General features: G+C 43.0%; 1 non-coding gene across 1 annotated transcript; it reads left to right on the forward strand.

Moving 5' to 3' along the window:
- The first annotated feature begins 836 nt into the window (after nucleotides 1-836).
- On the forward strand, nucleotides 837-909 carry TRNAR-ACG. The gene has a single exon. It is a non-coding gene; the product is annotated as a tRNA-Arg (tRNA).
- The last annotated feature ends 13,969 nt before the right edge of the window (nucleotides 910-14,878 follow it).

Below are 14,878 nucleotides of genomic sequence, written 5' to 3' on the forward strand. Positions count from 1 at the left end.
TGGTGGGCTACAGTCCATGGGGTCGCAAAGAGTCAGACATGACTGAAGTGACTTAGCACACACAGTATATGTAGCTCAATCCCAGTCTCCCAACTCATCCCACCCTTCCCTGCCCGTGTCCCCACGTCCATTCTTTACGTCTGCATCTCTATTCCTGCCCTGCTAAGAGGTTCATCAGTACCGTTTTTCTAGATTCCACATATATGAGGGTGTAGATTCAATTTCTGGTTGGGGAGCTAAGATCTCACATGTGTCACAGCCAAAAAACCAGAACATAAACAACAGAAGTGGTATTATAACAAATTCTATACAGAGTTAAAAAGTGGTACACATAAAAAAAAATCTTAAAAATAAAAAGACCCTTAAAAGAAGTTTGAGAGTCAGTAGTTAACTCTCTAAACCTAAATCTTATAGGAATAGAAGGCAGAAACTGGAGTGAAGTGACCAGATCAAAGTACACTGGACAGGATGCACATTAAAAAATCAATAACAGGGCTTCCCTGGTGGTTCAGTGGTAAAAAATCTGCCTGCTAAGGCAGGGGACACTGGTTCCATCTCTGGTTCTGGAAGATCCCACATGCTGTGGAACAACTAAGTCCATGAGCCACAACTATTGAACATGTGCTGTAGAGCCCGGAAGCCCCAACTACTAAAGCCTGCAGGCCTAGAGCCCATGCTCCACAAGAGAAGCCGCTGCAATGAGAAGCCCGTGCACCGCAACTAGAGAGTAGCCTCTGCTCGCTGCAACTAAAGAAACGTCCTCAGCAAGGAAGACCCAGCGCAGCTAAAAATAAACAAACAAATAAAGTTATATATATGTATATATATATGAGGCTTCCCTGGTGGCTCAGACGGTAAAGCGTCTGCCTACGATGCAGGAGACCCAGGTTCAATTCCTGAGTTGGGAAGATCTCCTGGAGAAGGAAATGGCAACCCACTCCAGTATTCTTGCCTGGAAAATCCTATGGATGGAGGAACCTGGTAGGCTACAGTCCATGGGGTCGCAAAGAGTCGGACATGACTGAGCGACTTCACTTTCACTTTCACTTTCATATATATATGAAATAAGATCAATAACAATTAAGGCAGCATTGTAAACTGACAAATGAGTGTGAAAGTGAAAGTCGCTCAGTTGTGTCCGACTCTTTGGACCCCACGGACTAGTCCATGGAATTCTCCAGGCCGGAATACTGGAGTGGGTAGCCTTTCCCTGCTCCAGGGGATCTTCTCAACCCAGGAATTGAACTGGGGTCTCCTGCATTGTAGGCAGATTCCTTACCAAGTGAGCTACCAGGGAAGCCCACAAACGAGTGTAAGAGACAATAACTACTGTCACCAATAGGAGGGGTCACTACGGGCTTGGGCTGCCAGGGAAGCTGGTATTAGACTGGGGACCTGAGAAAAAACGGGAGCTGTATGCGAGGAACCTCCGGGCACCCCCTTTTCAGGCGACTCTGTCCAGACAGCAATGTCTCCAGTAGCGGGCTATTATACTATTTAGTTAGTGTTAGTCACTCAGTCGTGTCTGATTCTTTGTGACCCTGTGGACTGTAGCCCACCAGGCTCCTCTATCCATGGAATGCTCCAGGCAAAAATTCTGGAGTGGGTTGCCATTTCCTTCTCCAGGGGATCTTCCTGACCCAGGGATCAAACCTGGGTCTGCCACACGCAGGCAAATTCTTTACTGTCCATTCTTTATACCATGGAAGCCCCTGTTATTTAGTGTAAGTAAATATTCGACTGGTGGGAGAGTTATTACTATTATTAATAATGATAATACTACTTGAAGCCACAGTTGATTTAACTCAACCATTTGGAAGAGTGGCATGGCTCTATTAGACAATTGATAATTTCAGGGTTTTATTCACAGGCACAGTCGTAAGAAAAACAAGGAGAAGACAGTTCCCCAGTTGTGTACAAATGCACAGACTTTGCCTTTTGAGACATAATTGAGGATGGGAGTCACAGATAAAAGATCATTGAGACTTACAAAGAAAGAAAGAAGGGAAAACAGCCCCTCCCGGTTTGTGCCAGTGCAAGCCAGGATGAAGGTGGACTTCCTGGAGCTGGAGGCCATGCCCAACCCAAGAGGCTGGGAACAGGAGGGTCCCCAGAGGCAGCAGACATCCGGGCAAGGAAATAAAAGTGACAAGTGGGCACAGAGAAGTTGGGAGAAAGCTGCAAGGAAAGTTTCTTCTGCTGAAACGTTAGGCAAAAATAGCAAATATAGCTGCTGGCATGGGTCCCCTGTCTCCTCCCACTCACCTCAGAAACCCCAGATCCTTCCAGGATCTTGAAGAATCTACACATCCACCCTCTTAGTGAAGCATGGGTTAGCATCCCAGTCAATTCCTGCTTGCATTCTCTGAAGCCAAGCAGGGGTGAAACTGGGAGGAGGTGCGATTTGGGTGCGCCTCGGCCACTAATTCCAGAAACAATTAGAATGTGAGGGGATGGAGGGCATCAGGGTGTTTGCAAAAGCAAAGACATGTCAGTGCCACGTTGCCAGCAGAATCTGAGCATCGATTTAGCAAAATCTTTCTTCAGAGAAACAAACAGCTCGGTGGGTTTAGCTAAACATAAATAGACAATTAGAGATATCAAAGGTGAACATCGATCAATCTTCAACAAAAATAAATAGATATTTCTAAGAACTTCCTAGGAAGTAGAGCAAAGAGGGAGTAAAATCATTGTCTTAGGGGGTCCTGATACATGGACAGATGGAGGTCTGATCTTTCTCTCTTGAGTCCTGATCTTTATCTGTTTATCATGTATGTATGTATGTATGCATGTATCTATCATCTATCTATCCATCCATCTTTCTTATAAAAATTTTTTAAAATTTATCTTTAGTTGGAGGATACTTGCTTTACAATGCTGGTGTCTGCCGTACAACAACATGAATCGGTCTTAAGTGTACATATATATCCTCGCTCTTGAGCCTCCCCTCACTCTGCCATCCCACCCCTCTAGGATGTCACAGAGCACCAGGCTGAGCTCCTTGTGTTATATAGAAGCTTCCCACTAGCTACTTTATATATCAAAATGTCTTTGTTTCAATGTTACTCTTTCAATACAGAGTGAAGTAAGTGAGGTAAATAAGAAAGAGGAAAACAAATATTGTATGTTAGTGCATATACATGGAATCTAGAAAAACAGTACGGATGAACCTATTTGCAGGGCAGGGACAGAGACCCAGACATAGAGATCAGACCTGTGGACACAGTGGAGGAAGGAGAGGGTGAGACAAACGAGAGCAGCATACATCTTGCTAATTTTCTAGTTTTTCCTAAGATATCAGCCATCCACCTTTACAGGTAGAATCTATTCCATCCTGGATTTTCTTACAGAACCTACCTTAGTACAGGAGAGCGTGTATTGAATTAATACATAAGTAAAAGCAGTCTTGATAAGACCTGGTAAAGACATTATTAAGACAGACTTAGAAAGGTTTATCAGACAGTTTTCTTTCTTGATATCCCAAATACCAATGCAAGATACGAAAGAGTTCATTCAACCCTTAAAACCTACAAGGTCCAATTAGGTTTCTATAGAGAATTCAGATTGTTTGGTAGAGCCAAAATTTCATTATATTTATAACATTTATTTCAAAACATAATATACATATTCTATATGAAAAATGATGCACTGGAGGAATTTAAGATGTTTAAGAGGTTAAGAAACCTGTAAGATGTTTTAGGAGTTTAAGAGGATGAAACAAGGAAGAAAACAAGGAAAGAGGGAGGGAGGGAAGAGATGGGGAGGAGAGAGAATAAAAGTGTAAAGTCCATTTAAAAAGGTGCAGAAGGGGACTTCCCTGGTGGTTAATACTCCACATTTCTACTGCAGGGGCCACAAGTTTCACTCCAAGATCCCACATGCTATGGAGTGTGGCTGAAAAAAAAAAAAAAAGTGCAGAAGATGTGATTCTAGCAGACACCCAAAATGAATTGATTAGTAAGTGAAATTTGGCTCTACATTTTCAAAACATGGCAAAAAAGGAACTAGATCATGAAATAGTTGCTTTATTACATTTAACAAATATTAGACACTTAATTTTCATATATTGTACTTATTATTATGTTTAGAAGCTCTTGTTCTGTCTCCAACACATAGTTTATTCACGGTGCTAAAGATAACTGAACACAGATATTCACATTCCACTTGAGTAAGTCTCTGCTTTTGTATGATGAATATAATGTAAGTCAGTCTCTAGAGGCTTCTGAATTGAATTATCATATCAGTGATACCTTGTTATTAAAGACATCTTAGATTAAGATAAAATACCACTTGATGCTGGAAGGTAAGCTGATCAACTAATTACTTGACAAGTTTCAAAAGAGATTCCTAGAAAACAAATAGAATGAACACTTTTGAAATTGAAATATAATTATAAAGTAATGAAGATTATGCAGCACAGTGATCATGGAGTATTGACATTAAACAGGCAACCACGTGCCTGGGAGGTGGTGTGAATTTCCACAGGCAAATGCTTTCTTGGGTCTTTCTAGGATGGCTTCGGTAGGCGGAGGGCTAGACAGGATTTTGCTGTCTACGGGAGCCATGGCCATTGAACACAACCTGCTCAGCAGTCAGAGTGACATTTTAAGCACACTAGTGTGTGACTGTTCAGTCAGTTGACTGATGTCTGTAGGGCAGGAAAGAAGGAAGAATCTTATTCCCCACATACACAGGGCAATGTTCTTCCCCCAAGAAGCTGATGTCTTAGAGGTCAATTAATCTCTCTATCCTGGAGGAAGAAATGGGAACAAGCTGAGTATTCCTGCCTGAAAAATCCCATAGACAGAGGATCCTGGCGGGCTACAGTCCAGGGGACAAAAAGAGTCGACAATCTCTCTACAACTTCAGTTTCTACTTTAGTTTGTCATCTGAAAATGGGAAAGATAATTTCTATCTCATTTGTCCATTCACTGGACTGGTACTGCTGAGAGAACTAACAGACACAAGCTCCTTGCCCTTAATCTAGTACAGGAGACGGATAAGAAACAAGCAAGGATACGCAGGAGGAGAATGGGGTGGCAGAGGATGAGACGGTTGGATGGCATCACCGGCTCAATGGACATGAGTTTGAGCCGACTCTAGGAGATGGTGAAGGACAGGGAAGCCTGGCGTGCTGCAGTCCAAGGGGTCACAAACAGTCGGACACGGCTGAGCGACTGAACAGCAAAGGAGGTAGTATGTCCAGTAGTGACGGTCTCTATGAATCCACGTAAAGCGTGTCAGTGCGGGGCCCCACATACTAGGATGCGGGTGGTTAGTACACTAATGTCCTCAGGGAGGACCTTATATGAAAGAGAGTATTTGAGCAGAGAGCAGGGGACGCGTGGCTGTCAAGAGAGAAATGGCTACAGTCTGGGAAACAGTAGCTACAAAAGCCCTGAGGTCGGGGCTTCCTCACTTGGTGGAGAAAGAATGAGGACACTGTAGCCAGGAGGAGATGAGTGAGAAGTTCGGCAGGGGATGAAACTGGAGACGCATGAGGAAGCCATAAGCTCAAAGGATGCTGGTAAGAAGTTCCCATTGCAGCAGAACAGAGTAGCCTGTATGTCTCCTTTTCACAAATAAAATTGCTGGACATGACATGCCAAACAAGCAAAGAAGATCCTGAAAGATGATGCCTGGAGAAGGGAATGGCAACCCACTCCACCATTCTTGCCTGGGAAATCCCATGGACCGAGGAGCCTAGCAGGATACAGTCCATGGGGCATCAACGAGTTGGACATGATTGAGGGACTAACATTTTCACTTTTCATGGAGAATCCAAAAACAGTCCCATAAAAATACAGCCAAAAGATATTTTCAAAGGTGCACCAACAAACAAGGGAAGAACAGTGCTTTGGACTGAACTGCACTCACCCTTCCCCTGAAATATTTTATGCTGAAGTCCTATTCTTCAGGCAGAGGGAACAAAAAGAGGAATTTTTAGAGTGAGGATACAGTACTGTTCCAAGTACCAACCTATTTTTCTAATTGGAAAACAATAACAGTGGCTTCATTGGGGGACAGTTACTATGCTGTAGAAACTATGCAAAGTCCTTTACATGTACTTCTGTGTTTAATCTTTAAACCAAATTCGTGAAATAAAGTCTATTATTTTGATTTGACCACCAGCAGGTAAACTGAGTCCTAGAGAGTCTAAATAGCTTTGTTTCCTATGACCAGGCTAATACGTGAAAGAGTAAGTACTCAGTAACTATGAAGCCAGCATGAACACCAGCTTATCTTGTACTGTGACTTCAGCCTCACCCCAGGCTCTCTCCCTGGTCCCCATGTCCTAGTGAGATGCAGCAGGACCCCATGGTCCTTGCCCACCCATCATGTCCTCTGCCTGCCTTTTGTCTGTGGGAAACTTGAGTCAAAGAATAAACGTAATCAGAGAAATGAGAAAATGCAGAAACAAAGGAAAACAGTCAGAGGAGACCAAATAATAATAATGTAGTCATTAAGCACAGTCAAGGACATTTAGCTCCTTGTCAGGGGCTATAGATAATATTCGCAGCCATATCCTGTGAGCTGTCTTATAGACACTGAAACCCCCACCAGGTGGAAGAAGTTAACCACGTGATGACCAGACTAGTTATGACATAAGCTGCCCCAAATACCAAGAACTGGCCCCAAAGTCACGGAAACAAACTGAGCCCGGAACTGAAGACTAACTGCACTTAAAACAGCCAAGAGGACCCATTTGAAGACGACGGTCAGCGCCGACTGTGCCGTCTTCACGGAGCCCCTCCCTCCTCAGCCTAGAAGGGCTTCTGTCCCCCTGGTTGTCAGTGGGGGTGGAAATGGGCCTTTGCCCTTCCCCAAGGTTGCCAGCACCTGAAATAAAGCAAACTTCCCTGTCCACCAACCTGGCCTCTTTGCTGACTTTTGGGCAGTGAGCACCTGGGCCCAATGTTAGGTAACACTAGGACGGACTTCCTTCTTCCTTGACGTGTCTTTCGATTCCTCATTTCTATTGCATTGTTCATGTCAGCATCTACCTGCAACAGGCTTCCTTCCAGCCCTTTTCTAGTCAGTTCTTCCTCCTGAGTGATCTGGTATGGGTTCCTCCTTATGGAGTATGTTCTCTGTATCCTGCTGGGCTCATGTATCCGTCTCCACCTGGATGAGTCGTGACTTCTTAGAACTGATTGGAAACAAATATTTGGTGCACTTTTGATTACCAGGCACATTCACTTCAACACAAGTCCTCAAAATCATCTGTGAACATTAAGGATATGTTGGTAAACCCATCTTGGCTCATGTTCCCCTATCCAGAAAACTCTCTGGAACTTTCTGAGTGAATAAGTAAGGCACTGATGACAACTCATCCTCTCCAATTCCTTTGCTTTCGTGTGACAACTGACAGGCAAATCAGTACACCTTAACTGCAGCTAATGAAGATTATTCTAGAACTCACAGGACACTAACAGGAAAAGAATGATTCGGACCTTGGTGGTGTTGGCATGCGTATCTCTTAGGTCTCAACGATGCAAAGAAAATAAGCAGAGAAAAAGGGAAAAACTTAAGTGTAGTGGACTCAGAATCTCATGTGTGTGTGTGTGTGTGTGTGTGTGTGTGTGTGTGTGTGTGTGTATGGGCTTCCCAGGTGGTAAAGAACCTGCCTGCCAATGCAGGAGAAGCAAGAGACGCAGGTTCATTTTCTGGGCATGGCAACCCACTCCAGTATTCTTACTTGGAGATTCCTGTGGACAGAGGAGCCTGGCAGGCTACAGTCCATAGGTTTGCACAGATTCAGACATAACTGAAGTGATTTAGCATGTACACACACACACACACACACACACACACACGTATGAAAGTGTTTATTTATTGGGCCAAGATCCAGAATATGAGCTCAGTTAGGTACTGTCCAGCCACTTCTAACAGCTGCCTACAAGCTGCAGAAGCTTCACAGATGAGAAATATCATTGTACACACCATTTCAGAGAGTCCCCTATCATGGGGGTAGGTGGTAGAATGGGTATTCAGTAATTTGGTTGATTCTGTCAATTTCATTCCCATGTTAAAAGATTTTTTTTTTAAAGCAACAAACTTAATTCAAGGGGAGCTATCATGAGACACGGAGGAACCACTGCAACGGGATTTTACAGTATGAGAGAGAAATGCAATTCTGAATCAAGGAAAAGTGGGAATTTATACCTACGGAGTAGGGCATGTGTATGTGTGTGTGTGTGGGGGGGGTGTCAGTGGGTGGAAAGTCACTGGGAAGAAACACCCAGGGGAAAAGGAGGGATTCTGGCTAAATCAGATGACGGAGGAGACACCTGATCAAATGTTGAGGATGGCCAGAGAGCAAAGATGGGAGATTCTGGTAAAGTGACTAAGAATGATTCTTGCTAAACGTCAGCAGCACACAGATGGCCATGGAAGCCCCCCCAGACAGGGCCTCTGAGAAGAGAGTTCAGAAGCCCATGAGTAGAGTTTGGTCAAGCAGAGAATCTTTGACGCACGGAATCCAAGAGAATTTCAGAGGCAAACAGTCCTGAGCTCCCCCAGGCCCCTGCATTTTAGCTGGTGTGTCTGTGAACACACTTCTTTATCCACACCTGCATCTTCATCTGGATCAAAGCCACAGCCCGTTCACACAGGGAGACCAGGCACCCCAGTGAGCTTGGGCATCTGCCCACTGGAGATGAGATCCATCTGTGAGATGGATTTGGGTGAGATCTGTGAGATCCATCTGGGTGCCACTGAGCACCTTTCAGGGGAAACATGTTCATGGAAGAACAAAATGAACTAAGTGCTGTTTCCCTTCTCCTCCTGACAGTCTGTGGCAATTTCCTCAGCTGGTGTGCCTCTGAGCATGAATGACAAGGGAGACAAATGATTCTCTTCAATGGCTATTTCATGTGAGAACAATTCAATCCTGGAACTTCCGGCCGAAACTGTGAGCTGTTGTCACATCATCTGCCATAGCCGTTCACCACTTCCACAAAGTGTCTTCCACCGAGCCTTTAGAAGCGACTGCACTCCAGAACTGTCTGCCTACCATCACTAAAGCACCAGTAACCGTTATCTGAGATGTATTTATCCACACACCAGTCGCATGGTTTAAATACAATGCGAAGACAAATACAGAGTGTTTTCACACTCCAGAGTGATGAAGATTGTAATGGAAGAATCGTGTAAGGAAAGCAGCACACCTGGTTTGCTGATAGAAAGCCAGAAGTGGGAAGGGAACTTTTAGGTAAAAAAAAAAAACTGATACATAATAATTGCTCTGGATGCTATGGGAATATGCACCAGAGTCTCCTATCTTCTTTAGTTTGAAACAGCAACATTTGTGTATGATAGCTAAACCACTTGTTGAGAATAGATAAATTTATACTGGTGAGAGAGAACTAGTTGTATTTTAATATATAATTAATTTAAGAATAGACTTCCTAGGTGGCTCAGTAGTAAGTTAAGACTCCGCCTGTCAAAGCAGGAGATGCGGGAGGTGTGGGTTCAATCCCTGGGTCAGGAAGATCTTCTGGAGAAGAAAAATGGCAAGCCACTCCAGTATTATTGCCTGGAGATTCCCATGGACAGAGGAGCCTGGTGGGCTACAGTCCATAGGGTTGTAAAGAGCTGGACATGACTGAAGCGACTTAGCACATACGCATGTGTCCAATAACACGTATATGCTCTATGTGTGATTTCTTTGTATAACCTTTTGATTTCTCTTTGGATTCTGTGAAGGATGGCCTTAGGTCATTCCCATCTAACTACTTTTTCTCTGTATGGATATAAATCTTTTCTCTGAATGCAATAGGATATTCTAACGTGTAATTGTAGACAAGGTTGGCCCAGTTGCCTTCCCTCAAAAGAACTTGCAGACATTATTTATTAAGGGTTTCATGTCAAAGTAGAGTGAGCCACGTTCTCACAACAAACAATTCTCCAGTAGGATTATTGAGGGAATGATGGAGATTTTCCTATACTTTCAACTTCCGTTGTCAATAAAATATCTACTAATAAATTCCCACCTTTGCAGGAAGAAGCAGTTTACAATGAGACACAATTTCTGAGACCTTTGCTTTAGAACCTGGGAAAGCCCAATGTTGCTTTAACTCTTTGCTGCTTTTTCTTTTTCTTGTGCTCATTCAGCTCTTGTCAGACACAAAAGTTGCACTTCCTTCTGTGTGTAATATTGCAAATAGGGGTAGGGGAGTTTGTAACCTGGGTACCAGACTGATCTGATTTCAGGAACTGTTGTTTACTGTACTCAGTGGCCTGACAAACACAGTTGAGAATTTATCTTAAGGGTGTGAAGAATAGCTCACAAAACAGCACTAACATGATCAACATTTAGCACTATTACCTAAAAAAACCCAAAAAACTATAGCTACCTGGTGAAAAATATTGGTGATAACATATCACTTAGCAAGTGTAACGTTTAAGTGCTGTGTGATATTTCTCTTGGGTTTAAAAGACATTGAATTTCTTACAGAATGTCTGAAAAGGTTAATGTCTTTCTTAGGAAGAATAGTTAACAATGTAGATTTTTTTTTTTTTAAAGCATATTACCTGAATTGAAGTTGGTGATGGTAATCATTACGAAAAACTGGATCAACACTTTTCCTAACTGAATTCAGCAAGTATACTTCCCTGGTAGCTCAGCTGGTAAAGAATCTGCCTGCAATGCAGGAGATCCTGGTTGGATTCCTGGGTTGGGAAGATCTCCTGGAGAAGGAATAGGCTACCCACTCTAGTATTCATGGTCTTCCCTGGGGGCTCAGACACTAAAGAATCCGCCTGTATCGAGGGAGACCTGTGTTCAATCCCTGGATTGGGAAGATCCCCTGAAAGAGGGCATGGCAACCTACTCCAGTATTCGTGCCTACAGAATCCCCATGGACAGAGGAGCCTGTACAGTCCATGGGGTCACAAAGAGTGGGACATGACTGAGTGACTAAGCACACAGCTCACATACTTTCAAAAATGTGATCTCAATATGTTAGTTTTAAATAAGAATAGTTGAAGATAGAATATTGTATATATTCAAGAATTGAGTGTAAAATATGAAAGCATCACCATCAATATTGCTAGCACTAAAACTGAGAAGGAAAAAAATGATTTAACTCTTTCTAGAATGAGCCAGGAGTTTCCGAGTATAAAAGTGTTAGCCACTCAGTCGTGTCCAACTCTTTGCAACCCCATGGACTCTAGACCGCCAGGCTCCTCTGTCCATGGAATTCTCCAGGCAAGAATATTGGAATACATAGTCATTCCCTTCTCCAGGGAATCTTCCTGCCCCAGGGATCAAACCTGGGTCTTCTGCATTGCAGGCAGATTCTTTACCATCTGAGCCACCAGAAAATAAAGGTTAACTTTCTAGTAAATGAATAAAAAAAAAAAAATCACTGATACTTTGAGAAAAAAGGAAATGAACCACTAATGTTGTTCACCCTTTTTTCAAAAAAACATTTTTTATTTTGTGTTGGGGTATAGCCAATTAACAATGCTGTGATAGCTTCAGGTGAACACACTGTTCACTCTTGATCTAAATAATATCATTTGTTCCAGTGTATGCTCATCATCTTACTGGTTTTAAACCCATATTCCTGCAGCTTCTAGGACTCTCTTCTCCCCTCACCTAAACATCTAAGCGTCAGGACACTTGTGTTGGGTTTTACCTACATAGAAAAAGAAAAATCAGAACATGGTACAGACACATGAACACAGATTCATTTGCTCTATGTCACAATATTAAAAGCAATTTTCTAAGTGTTTCAGCCTAACAAATAATCTTAGTGCATTAAAAAAAAAATAAAGCCTTTCAAATATATATGGCCAGGGTTACTCACACTGACTAACGGAAAGCCATTATCTCCCTTGCAAGAGAACACAATTGCAAAACCATCTGCCCCTGGCCAAAGAACCTACATCCTAACCTCTGGAATTGTGCAGTGCCCCCTTTGTGATGCTATTCAGCTTGCATCTCTGTAACTTCCCTATTCTTCCCGCCCCTTCAGTCCTACATAACTTAGCAAGCACCGTGTTCCCCTCATCAGATAGTATTACATGCCATTCTCTGCTGAATGTAGCCTTGACCCATCTTGAGATCCTTTGCTTCTATTTTCTGGCAGCTTCATCCAAATAAGACTGTTATTATTCATCCCATTCTTTTCCTTCTGTGTCAGCCAAGCCTCTGTCTCTAGCCTTTTCCCCTCTCTACTTTTAAGAAGCCAACCAGCTTGCAATTCTCTCTATGAAGTCAATGGAAACTGCATACTCATAGCAGCTGTTGGGGGCACAGAGCGACAGAAGAAATCAGTCAAGAATGGATGAGCACATTATCAATAATATCAGCGTGTTAGGACCTCCGCTCGGCTAAGTGGTTTGCAAGAGCCTACTTAAAGTGATTAGTTAGGAAAAAAAAAAAAAAAGCTGTAGACTTAGCTTCTGCACACTCAGCTTTTGAAATTGATTATTATTATTTCGTACATAGAGAAGAAGGAAGAAAGATGATTCTCTCCGAGGGAACAGCAGAATATGAGTAAGATGTTCCGGTGAGGCTCAAGCTTAAACTACTATCACATTGATTTGCACATTTTGCAGCAGCTGAACGCTAATGCTTAAAAATGGTCTCACTCACACAGAGCTTTGCCAACCCACTCCAGTATTCTTGCTTGGAGAATCCCGTGGACCGAGCAGCCTGGCAGGCTAAAGTCCACAGGATGGCAAAATGTGGGGCCGACTCAAGCGACGGAGCATGTATGTACGCATACACACAGGCACGCCCAGCATAGACTCAATAAGACCAACTTTCACCATACAGCTAAACAACTCTTTTCTCAAGAACTCTCCGGCTGATGGAGTAGTGGGTTCTGACACCAGATCCATGCTGTTAACCTCTGTTCAGGTTCTTGATTTCAGATCCAGAAGTGAAGTGAAGTCGATCTGTCATGTCTGACTCTTTGTGACCCCACGGACTGTACCCTACTAGCCTCCTCCGTCCATGGGATTTTCCAGGCAAGAGTACTGGAGTGGGTTGCAATTTCCTTCTCCATCGGATCTTCCTGACTCAGGGATCGAACCCTGATCTGCTGCATTGCAGGCAGAGCCTCCAGGGAAGCCCAGAGCGTGGTTAAGAACCTGGAAACCTGGACACTAGTCCATCTAAGTGCACAGCTGGTTCCACTATTTGCTAACCGAGTCACTACGAACAGCTTATTTCTTTTCAGTGTCCCTCCATTACCCCATCTTTCTTTAAAGTATTTATTTGTTTGGCTGCAACAAGTCTTAGTTGTGGCACACAGGATTTTCTTTCCTGCTACAGGTGGGGTCTTTTAGTTGAGGCATATGGGATCTAGTTCCTTGACCAGGGATTGAACCTGGGCCCCCTGCATTGGCAGCGTGAAGTCTTAATCACTGGACTGCCAGGGAAGCCCTGAAATAATGTTTTTTGAAAAACAGGAAAAGAAGCTAAGCTCTGAATTTATTTACTGTCTTCTATGAATAGCCTGGGTTGTATTATCATCTGAATTAGGTGTTCTCTTTAGAGAACAAACTTCAAATATATAAATAATTAAAAAAAAAAAGATTTGTAGTGAAAGTTTGTAAAATTCAGACCCTGTCCCCAAGATGTTTAATGATGCCCTTGCAAGTCCTGGAAGCAGTAAGGATAAAATCATGCTTGACTCACCCGTTCCCTTTTCTTTCTATTTATACCGACCTCTGTGATCAGTGCTGACTCAGCAGTAAAGAACCAGCCTGCCAGTGCAGGAGAGGAAGGAGACGTGGGTTCAACCCCTGGGTCGGGGAGATGCCCTGAGGAGGAAATGGCAGCCCACGCCAGCATTCTTGCCTGGGAAATCCCATGGACAGAGGAGCCTGGTGGGTGCAGTCCAGGGGTCACAGAAGGATTGGACATGACTGAGTGACTAAACAACAACTGGGATGAATACACATTTGCCTTCTGGCTTTCAGGTCTGGTGTGGTAATACCAGTATAACTTTCTTATTTCTGACTAGTGGAATTTAAGATCTGGCCAGTAACTAAGTAATAGGAAAGAAAGTGTATATATATTTCATGGAAAACTCCCACATCTTTTTCTTACATACTGTTTATTTAATTCCTTCTACTTTTGCATTTTCCAGTTTACCAACTTCAAGCGCAAATTGGTTCTTAGGAGCCTCATTAAATTTTGGACTTTAAGTCTCTGTCACTATTTCCCACACATATACACAGCAGTGTATCCAGAAAGCATATTCCATGGTAATATGTGATGTAATTAAAGTACTTTCTGGTTCTTTATCTTAAAATACTGTTCGATTCTTTGTGTCCTTAGAGTGACTTGGAGCTGAGTTAGGAGGGGAGGCATCCGATTAGCTCAAATATCCTCTTCAACAATGTTTTCCAGGGCTTCCCTGGTGGCTTAGTGTTAAGAATCTGCCTGCCGATGCAGGAGATACAGGTTTGATCTCTGAAACAGGAAGATTTCCACACTCTGCTATGCTGCTTCTTCTGGCCTGGGATTAGGACAAAATGCCTGGAGCTGCAGCAGCCACCTTGACCCTCAGATAACTGTAGTGACGGTAAAGAGTTGGTCATCATTGCCAGTCCCAGTGCCAAGTCTTTCTTTCCCAGCAGATCAGGAATACTGAGTAGGAAACACTTCTAAGAGTTGAACAGTGGATAAAGATGTTAAAGTCTTGACTTAATACTTTGTAAAGGATGTTAGGTTCACATAGGAAGTTTCCATTTTCCCCTAACCACAAACCTAAATACAATAAGATGCATGCTATTTTACAACATTTTAAAACATGTTTTAGAGCCAACCACCATCATTTGCTTTTAATGCCAGGGATTAGAAATTTTCAATTTCATTAGCAGATACAATGGTGACCACTAATGACTTTTTAAT

The sequence above is a fragment of the Cervus canadensis genome, chromosome 5 (assembly GCF_019320065.1).
Source record: "Cervus canadensis isolate Bull #8, Minnesota chromosome 5, ASM1932006v1, whole genome shotgun sequence".
In the NCBI taxonomy this organism is placed as follows: Eukaryota; Metazoa; Chordata; class Mammalia; order Artiodactyla; family Cervidae; genus Cervus; species Cervus canadensis.